Source organism: Ceratotherium simum, chromosome 2 (assembly GCF_057802395.1).
Source record: "Ceratotherium simum simum isolate JZ-2026a chromosome 2, ASM5780239v1, whole genome shotgun sequence".
Classification (NCBI taxonomy): Eukaryota; Metazoa; Chordata; class Mammalia; order Perissodactyla; family Rhinocerotidae; genus Ceratotherium; species Ceratotherium simum.
This window is the reverse complement of record NC_141901.1, coordinates 21,927,897-21,937,323: the sequence shown is the minus strand read 5'-3', so window position 1 is coordinate 21,937,323 and position 9,427 is coordinate 21,927,897. Positions and strand designations below refer to the sequence as shown.

At 36.0% G+C, this 9,427-nt stretch overlaps 1 pseudogene; it reads left to right on the top strand.

The window, feature by feature from the left end:
* Positions 1–3,585: 3,585 nt before the first annotated feature.
* Positions 3,586–6,787, top strand: LOC101392075 (CDGSH iron-sulfur domain-containing protein 1 pseudogene; annotated as a pseudogene).
* The last annotated feature ends 2,640 nt before the right edge of the window (positions 6,788–9,427 follow it).

Genomic DNA, 9,427 nt, shown 5'->3' with positions numbered 1-9,427 from the left:
TGGAGATGGTTTAATTCAACTAAAAATTTCATTTAAAACACTTTGTGTCTTAGCTTGGGCTACCATGACAAAATATCACAGAGTGGGTGGCTTAAACAACAGAAATTTGTTTTCTCACAGTTTTGGATGCTAGAAGCCCAAGATCAAGGTGCCAGCATGGTTGGTTTCTAGTGAGAGCTCTTTTCATGGCTTACAGACAACCACCTTCTTGCTGTGTCCTCACATGGCAGGAAGAGAGAGAGAGAGCAAATTGTCTGGTATCTCCACTTGTAAGAGAACTAATCTCATCACGAGGGCCCCCCAACCCCATGAATTCATCTAAATCTAATTATCTCCCAAAGGACCCATCTCCAAATACCTCCACATTGGGGGTAGGGCTTCAACATGTGAAGTTAGGGGCAACACAATAGCATCCTGCCTTGTAACTGTGCATATAAACCATTACTTCTCCCTCTGAATGTATAGAACCATCCAGACTCTTTCAATTGTTTCAGTTAGTGGTGTGAGATTCTCAACATAAAATTGATTTCATTTCACTTTAAACAATATAAAGTATGTAGCCTTTATTCTTGTGGAACTTAGAGACTAACAAGATAAATAAATATCTATAAAATAATAGAGTGGGAGCTCTATTTAGGCAAGGACTAAACCAAGCAAAAATATGATATTTCTACTTCAAAAAGTTTGGAATCATTGACATAATGAAAGACAAACCATTTGGGTATTTGAGAGCTGAACTATTCATCTTATGAGCTAGTAAATGCTAGAAGTTTTGACAGTGTGTAGGAGGGTTTTAGCTCAGTAGTAAGTGTGATTTACAAATTATTAGGCTTATCCCCAGAATAGCACAAGAGATGGTTCAAACAAACCATTGTGGTGGGTCTATGGTGGGGTTATCGCTTTGGAAGCAGAACACCTGGATATAGGCTATAGGAAGGGCCCTGTGTTGCAACCTTTAAAAATCACCACCCATTTCTTTTGTGCCCTGTTCCAGCTGGGCAGTCGGCACAGAGAGAGCACATTTCAACTGGGCCAAATAGACCGCATCTGGGTGGGCCAGCCCTTGATTTTTCCTTAAAGCCAGTCTGCCAGATCACAGCTGTTAATAGTACAGTTTGTACAATTCTTTGGCTTTCTTCCAAGAAATAGTTAAGGATCTGAGATTAGGGGAAATTCCCAAAGGATTCAGATACATCATTGTCTGTATCTCACAAGGTGCCTAAACCTAATTGCACTTGTGAAAATAAGTGCTCAAACTTTGGGCAATTCATATATTTATCTGGGAGATGATAATGACTTAGAAATAAGCTTTCACTGCTCTAAATATACTGTTGACTCTGTTCCCCTTTGGAGATCTGAGTTCAAGTCCAGATTCTGCCACTTATCTACGGATCACTTATCTGAAAATCACTTAACATTCTGACTCTCATTTATTCATTCATTCAGAGTTATATTAATAGAATGTTAGAGATTTACTAGTTTCTGAACAAAATACTTGAGAGAATATTATTTAATTTAATGCATTACAGTGGTCCCCCTTATTCATGGGGGATACGTGCCAGGACCCCCAGTGAATATCTGAAACCGCAGACAGTACCTAACTCTATACATACTATGGTTTTTCCTATACATACATGCTTATGATAAAGTTTAATTTATAAATTTGGTACAGTAAGAGATTAACAACAACTAACAATAAAATAGAACAATTATAACAATATACTGTAATAAAAGTTACCATAGATCTTGGCAACCTCAGCATACAATTTTTTTCTTTCCTTATTAAGTTGAGAACTTTCACCTTTTTACTTAAAGGAAGCACTTCATGGCTTCTCTTAGGCATATCCGAATTGCCAGCATCATCACTCTTGTGCTTTGGGGCCATTACTAAGTAAAATAAGGATCATTTGAATATAAGCACGGTGATACAAGACAGTCGATCTGACAATGGAGAAGGCTACTAAGTGAAAATAGTGTATAGTGAGTAGCATGTAGTGTATACAGCACAGATACTCTGGACAGGGACAATTAATGTCCTGGGCAGGAGGGAGTGTGTCTGCATGAGATTTCATCACGCTACTCAGAATGGTGTGCAATTTAAAACTTATAAATTGTTTATTTCTGGAATTTTCCATTTACTATTTTCAGACCGTGGTTGACCGTGGATAACTGAAGCCACAGAAAGCAAAACTGCAGATAAGGGGGGTTGCTGTAGTCACTATTTTAAAAAAGCACTCTAGCTGCATAAGTATATTAAATATTTTATTTCAATTGAACTAACTGATTAATTTATCCAAGAGCAATTTGATTTTCTATTAGTATGCCCTCCACTCCTTCCCAATATATTGAATAATCTCTTTTACCATAATTAATTGTCACCCTATTTTTTTTATATTTATACATAACATATAGAATGAAATAAACCTTGGAATATCCTAAAGGCAAAGATCTGTTCTCAGTCCTGTGAAGTCATATTTGCTTATAATTAAGTCCTTAGCATTTAAATGTATATCTCGCCTTAGAACAGTAATTCGCAAAGTGTGGGCCCTGGACCAGCAGCATCAGAATCATCTGGGAACTTGTTAGAAATGCAAAATCTCACCCCCCACACACACGAGACCTATTAAGTCAGAAGCTTTGGGGGTAGAGACCATTAAAATAATATATATTTTAACAAGCCATCCAGGTTCTTCTGATGCATGCTAAAGTTGGAAATCCACTGTCTCAAGGGATAAGACCAGATCTTTTTTGCCCACAAAAATAAGTGAATCCCCAGCACCTAGAATAAGTGCTTGCATTTATTGGATGCTCAATTAATAGTTATTGAATAAACGAATGAATAAATTGATACTTTTATCAATACATTGGAGAACTGAGAAGACTTGCTCATAATTAGCAAAGAAATAAGTAGGAGGGATAATAAATGTAATGGATGATAGTATGAGAATCCAAGATGATCTCAAAGGACTGTTTGATAGATTTAGCAAGAATAAATTTAACATAGATAATCATCGATTTTTATATTTGGATAAGAAAAAGAAAAGTTCCTGTACGAATACATGCTAGGAAGATATGGTTTGGATGTAATATGTAGAAAAAGCATTTGATCTTGATTTAAAATGCATTCGATATGAGTCAATAGTAGGTATGGTTGGGGGAAAAATGATAATATAATCTCAAGCTACATTATAGGGAGTATGATATTCTATCTTGAACAAGTACAGTTCCAATCCTCTCTATACTAGTCAGACTTCATTTGAACTACTGAGTTCATTTCTGAGAGGGAGAGGCACACTGAAAGCATTATTAAAAGAGGAATAACTGGATCCGTCTACAGTCATGCACCACTAACTATAACGACATTTTGGTCAACAACAGACTGCATATACAATGGTGATCCCATAAGATTAGTACCATATAGCCTAGGTGTGTAGTAGGCTATACCATCTAGGGTTGTGTAAATACTGTAGGGGAGGAAGAAATTCTCCTCTACCTTTCTAGGTTCTTCTGGCTGGTAAGAATTAAATTGTCATGAGACAGATTAAGATTAACAGAAGAAAAACAAAAGTTTAATAACATGTATACATGGGTGAAACCCAGAAAAACCAAGTACCTCGCCAAAATGGCCAAAGCCCTCGCCTTAAATACCAACCTCAGCTAAAGACAAAAGATGTTGAGAGTGGGAAGAGTCAGGGACTTCAAAGGGAAGGAAGGCAGTTCACAGGTAGGTGAAAAGGAGCAAACATTTGGAAAACAAGTGTTTGGCCACACAGAAACAGAAGAACAGAGGGGACCCCAACAAACAGGCTTTTCTAGATTCCTCCCTGTCTACCACCTAGCTCATGTTATACTAAGGTGACAGCTTGCTTCCTGAGACAGGTTTTTTTATCTGAACTCTTTTAGGCAGTTGAGAGAGGTAACAAGAAAAAGTTTGAGTCTTTTATTTCTTAAAAATGATCAGCCTAAAATAATCCCCATGTTAAGGACATACATTTGGGGGTTGTAAATTTTGTTTCCCTTCAGTGTGCTCTATGATGTTCACACAATGACAAAATCACCTAATGATGCATTTCTCAGAATGCATGCCCATCATTAAGCGACACATGACTTTATCTATTTGTTTAAAAATAAATGAAAATGAAAGTGCTAATAACTGGGGCAAGGCACTGGGAAAACAAGAATGAATATGACACAACCACTGATTCTAAGGAGCTCGTCTATGACAGAAGAGTCAGGCATCTAAGACAGTAGCTCAGGCATCTGCCAAAAGAGAGTTCTCATAAGGTAGTGATTGCTGGACGGAAAACTTGGTCAACAGGCTCTGTGGGTCTTAAAAACATGTTCTTTCAGACATAGTTTTTAAAATTGGAAATTTCCAGCTTAGGGAAGTGTAGACAAAGTAATAGCTATCATAAAATATTTGAATTCTTATCATAAGAAGTGAAATTGGGGTTTTATTTTTAAAGGTCCAGAGTAGTAGATAGGGTCAATGGATGTAACTTTACAGAGATAGGAAGTTTGATACAAGAAAGAACTTTCTAAAAGTGAAAGCTACCGAAGACTGGAAGGAATTTCTTGGAAAAGAGGCAACATAAGCTAGGGACTATTCTAAAGAATGCTTCGGCCTTGGAAGAGGGTTGGCATATATAAATTTTATGATCTTTTATTGACTCTGAGAGTCTATATAATTTACCGTGATTCTAGTTAGGATGGAGAGAAAACAATTTTGTTTGGCATTTTTTGCCTTTATTTTAAAGGCAAATTTCTTTTAAACTCTCTTAGGTTATATTTAAACCATGACTCCCTTGACAGTGCTCCCTACTGGCCAAACCTTACAGTCAGAGGACAAGGGATTGTGTAAGGTAGGCTTCAAGAACAGAGTGGAAACGGTTGAAGAGGGGAGCTGGAGTACAGAGTAAAACTTCATTGCGAGGAGAAGGAAGCAACATCTATAGATTATATGGGGAAAAATTTAGGAGAATGTGGACTGCTAGGCAAAGAAATAAAGCTTGACATTAAACAGTAGGGGACTATTGGAGGTTCTTGAGTATAAGATGCCGTGAAGAAATTAGCATTTTAAGAAGTAGTATGTCAGTACTATGAGGATACAGCTATTAAACAGGGGTCAGATGTGAGATTTGGAAAGTAAAGTTAGCAGAGGACAATACATGACACATTGACAAACGAGATTCATCAGGACTTTTTAACTGATTGCAGCTGTAATTGAAAAAAGAAAGGCTCCAAAATTATAGTACAATTTCAAGTCTATGGGACTAATAGAATTGTGATGCCATTGACAGAATAGGGGAATTTGAAAGGAACTTTAAGGAGTAATGATTCTGACTTCTTAGTCTGATGCAGAGGGGGTTTCCCCACACCACCAAGAAATTCTCTGACACCAGCTGAGTGTCCTACAGTTCAACTCAATTCTGACACTATCTGCCTGGAGATAGCATCAGATTCCGCAGGTTAAGGACTCAGTCCCACGAGACTGCCCTCCACTTTAGATGCTACTTGCAAGCCCAGGTTGTCACCTATAAATCAGAGATTCCCAGGACCCACTCCTTGGGTTCAATTAATTTGCTGGAGCAGCTCACAAGACTCAGGAAACCAGTTTACTCACTGGATTACCGGTTTACTATAAAAGGATATAACTCAGGAACAGCCAGATGGAAGTGATGCATACAGGGCAAGATATGGGAAAAGGGCACAGAGCTTCTGTGTCCTCTCCAAGCCTGCCACTCTCCCCAAACCGCCACATGTTCATTGACCTAGAAGCTCTCTGAACCTTGCCCTTAGGGTTTTCATGGAGGCTTCATTACATAGGCAAGATTGATGAAATCATCAGCCATTGGTTATTGAACTCAATCATCCGCCCGTCTCCCCTCCTGGAGGTCAGGTGTGGGAATGAAAGTTCCAACCCTCTAATCACAAGATTGTTTCTCCTAGCAACCAGCCCCCATCCTGAAGTACTTCCTAAAAGTCACATATTAACATAACAGAAGACATCTTGATTACTTTCCTCACTTAGGAAATTCTAAGAGTTTTAGGAGAAAACCAGAAACTGGGACAAAGACCAAATATATATTTCTTATTATAAATCACAATACCAGGAAGAGTCCAAGTGGAAACATCCTGGAGACATTTGAAAAGTTTCCAGGTCATTTTTCTAGCTCATGAGTACTTCTTATATCAGGAGAGAGCCTTACCTGAAGAGAATGATTCAGTGATGTGCAGAAGTTATACTTCTAATGAGTGAAAAGTTTTTCTTCCACTTAAGGTCTATTGTCTGAATAGAAGATAATTAAATTCTCATTGGCTCCATCTCACTTTTTATCTTTTGTTAGCTTTCTGTTGATTTTTTACATCAATAACAACAACAAAACAATTATTTTTTTTACATTTTTGGAGTTTATCATTATTTCAATGTACAATGGAGTCTGACCTCCAGCGTACAAGTTGAATGGATCGCAGCAGCTAGGACAGCTGCCACTTGTTATCTAACTTACAAAAGGTTTTGTGTTCAAGATCATTGCAGCAAATCTATGGTAAACCTTTATATCCAGGACAGCCCAAGACAGTACGTGCTTTTGTCCTGGAGCATTTGGGAGATAAAGCTGTGCACTGCAGTGGTTGGAGGTTCAAAAAGTGCCCATTCTGTGATGGATCTCACACAAAATACAATGAGGAGACTGGAGACAACATGGGACTTCTGATCACTAAGAAAAAAAGAGACTTAAATGGACAGTTCTGGTGCTGCAAATCAACTTGTCATGGTGTTACCTGATTGATTGTTTAATAAGAATGACTACCACTTCTGTCTAATTTACCTCTCCTGGATTCTAGGTGTGATACATCGCTAACCGCGGCTTTCATACTCAAGGCATTTGCCTTACTTGTTGAACCCTCATGGTGCACAGGGGAGACAAGTCATGCACTGATTTTCTAAGGAAGGGAATAAATTCTCTTTCTATAAGGTCTTTAAAATTGCACTGTAATATTGTTTTGAATTGTATATTAAATTATTAAAAAAATAATTCTCTATGTTGAAGAGTATATGGTATAACAGTGTTTCTCTTATATGACTAACCATTTCTTTTTTATAATATTTTATAATAGAGAATATGTTACATACATAAAAGTAGAGAGAAGAGTATATACTGATCCCATTTTCTGCCTTATTTAACAATTACCAACTTATGGCCAATCTTGTTTTATTTCTTTGCTACCCATCTAGTCCCCACTTCAAATTAATTTAAAGAAAATTCTAGACACTATATTATTTTATCTCTAAACATTTCAGTATGCATTTCTGAAAGATATGGACTCTTTTTTAAAAAATATAATCACAATGCCATGATTGCATCTAACAAAATTAAAGTTCCTTAATATGATCATATACTCAATTACCTTATAATTTTATTGTAGTTTCCTTTTTACTTCTAAATCCAAATAAGGTCCATACATTGCAATTGATTGAAATATTTCCTAAGTCTCTTTTAATCTATAGGTACCTCTTAAATCTCTCTATTTGTTTTTTCCTTTCAACTTTTTGTTGAAGAGACTGTGTTTTGTCCTATAGCATTTCTCACAATCTAGATTTTGCTGATTGCATCCTCATGGGTGACATTTTACGTGTGCCTCTTTCCTCTGTATTTCTTCTAAATGGTCAGATAGATGGAGCAGTTTAATCAGTGCCAGGTGTAATTTTCTTTTAGGCAAAACTACTTCATAGGTGGGGGTGTGCTCCCTTAGGCGGTACATAATGTCTTGTTGTGTCTCTTTTTGTGATGTCAGCAGCCATTGATGATCATTGTCATAAGTGCAAATTCTTACATAATATATTATTCACAAGAAAGTGCTAGAATTTCCCAGCACCTATATTACTCTCAGCTTTGAAAGAGCTACCAATGAGTTCAACACTCCCCCATTTATCTCTTATGGCATATCTTTGCCTCCTAAAATATTTATTTAACAGTAATTTAAGAAGACATATATTTCAAATAATCTAAAGGTAACAAAAAAGCATTTGGTTAGTTGAATGAATGTATAATAAGTGCAAAGTTTATTTACCTTTAAATATACTCTGTTTCCTCTATTTCTTCCATATCACCAATTTTTAAAATAACTTATCCTTTTAAATAAACTTTTGCCATTTTTCTTTCTAACTCAAAACCTATGTTTTTCACTGACGTTATAGAGGATAATGTTCTTATTTGCATTTTTATTTTTTTACAATGACCAAGCTATCCTGATGGGTTTTCTAGGTCACTGATAGACTCAGTCCTCACTTTGGAAATAATAAGTTATTTTTCATATTCAACATTTTATTTACAATATGATTTTCCTTAAAACTTTATACATGACTTTAATATAAATGTTTAATAATTTATATATTCATAATAAAAGAATTATAAGGGTATGACTTACTTTTTTTCCCCGCAACTTTTTGATTATGAATATTCTTGCTATATATTTGGCTCACATTAATTAATGTAAAATGTCACTTCCTCATATCTTCCTACATTTTTTTCATTTACTTCTTATATTTGAATGAGAGAAGGGTTCACTTTTAGGTTCCTATGCTGCCCCTGGATGGAGATTTTGAAGCAAATGCATTCATTCGCCTCTCTTTTTTTCCATCATTATACCATTCTGACTAAAAGTGCTGGTAAGAAAAGCAAGGGCTAGCATGATAAGCCCTGGAAAAATAAGGCTGTTATTTCTTAATCATTTGAGGAGTGACCAGGGTTTCTAAAATTAAAGAAACAATGAATCAAACAAATAAATACCAGAAAATATTTACATTTGGAAACAATTTCTTTTAAAAATATTAATGTAGCATTGCTCTGTTTTTAAATGACCTTTCTTTCTAATAGGGCTATGTTTTATAGTAAAAAGAGAGGAAAACAAAGAATAATCCAGGCCGTGCAGTGACCTGTAGAGAGGTCTGTTCACCTCCTGTATCCTTTTTAATTTGTCAGTTTATTTATTTATTTTTTTGGTTCCATGAGGTGTGAGAGAAGGAAAAGTTCTCTCTGAAGAAATCAAGCAGATTAAAGACAATAAATTATTATGTCAAAGAGAGAGCCCAAATAAGAAACACCATCAGTAGAATGGCCAGATGGTCTGGATAATGTCACTGTGTATACTCAAAGAAAACCACAGCTGTTTATAAATGCATCTGTTGACAAATGTTGATTTTGAATGGAAACCTACTCCAATGAACCAATGAGACTATTTAATTGAAGTTTAATATGAAAGCAGAAGAAATTTAATAATAGAACAGAACTTTAAAGAACTATTAGCCCTCTGCTAAGCATGCATCCTAGTTCTTTGAATGTATTTTTATTGTATACTAGTTGGGGCTAATCGCAACCAAATGTTGAGTGTGTATTCCATATACTTGGTCTCAGCATCATATTTG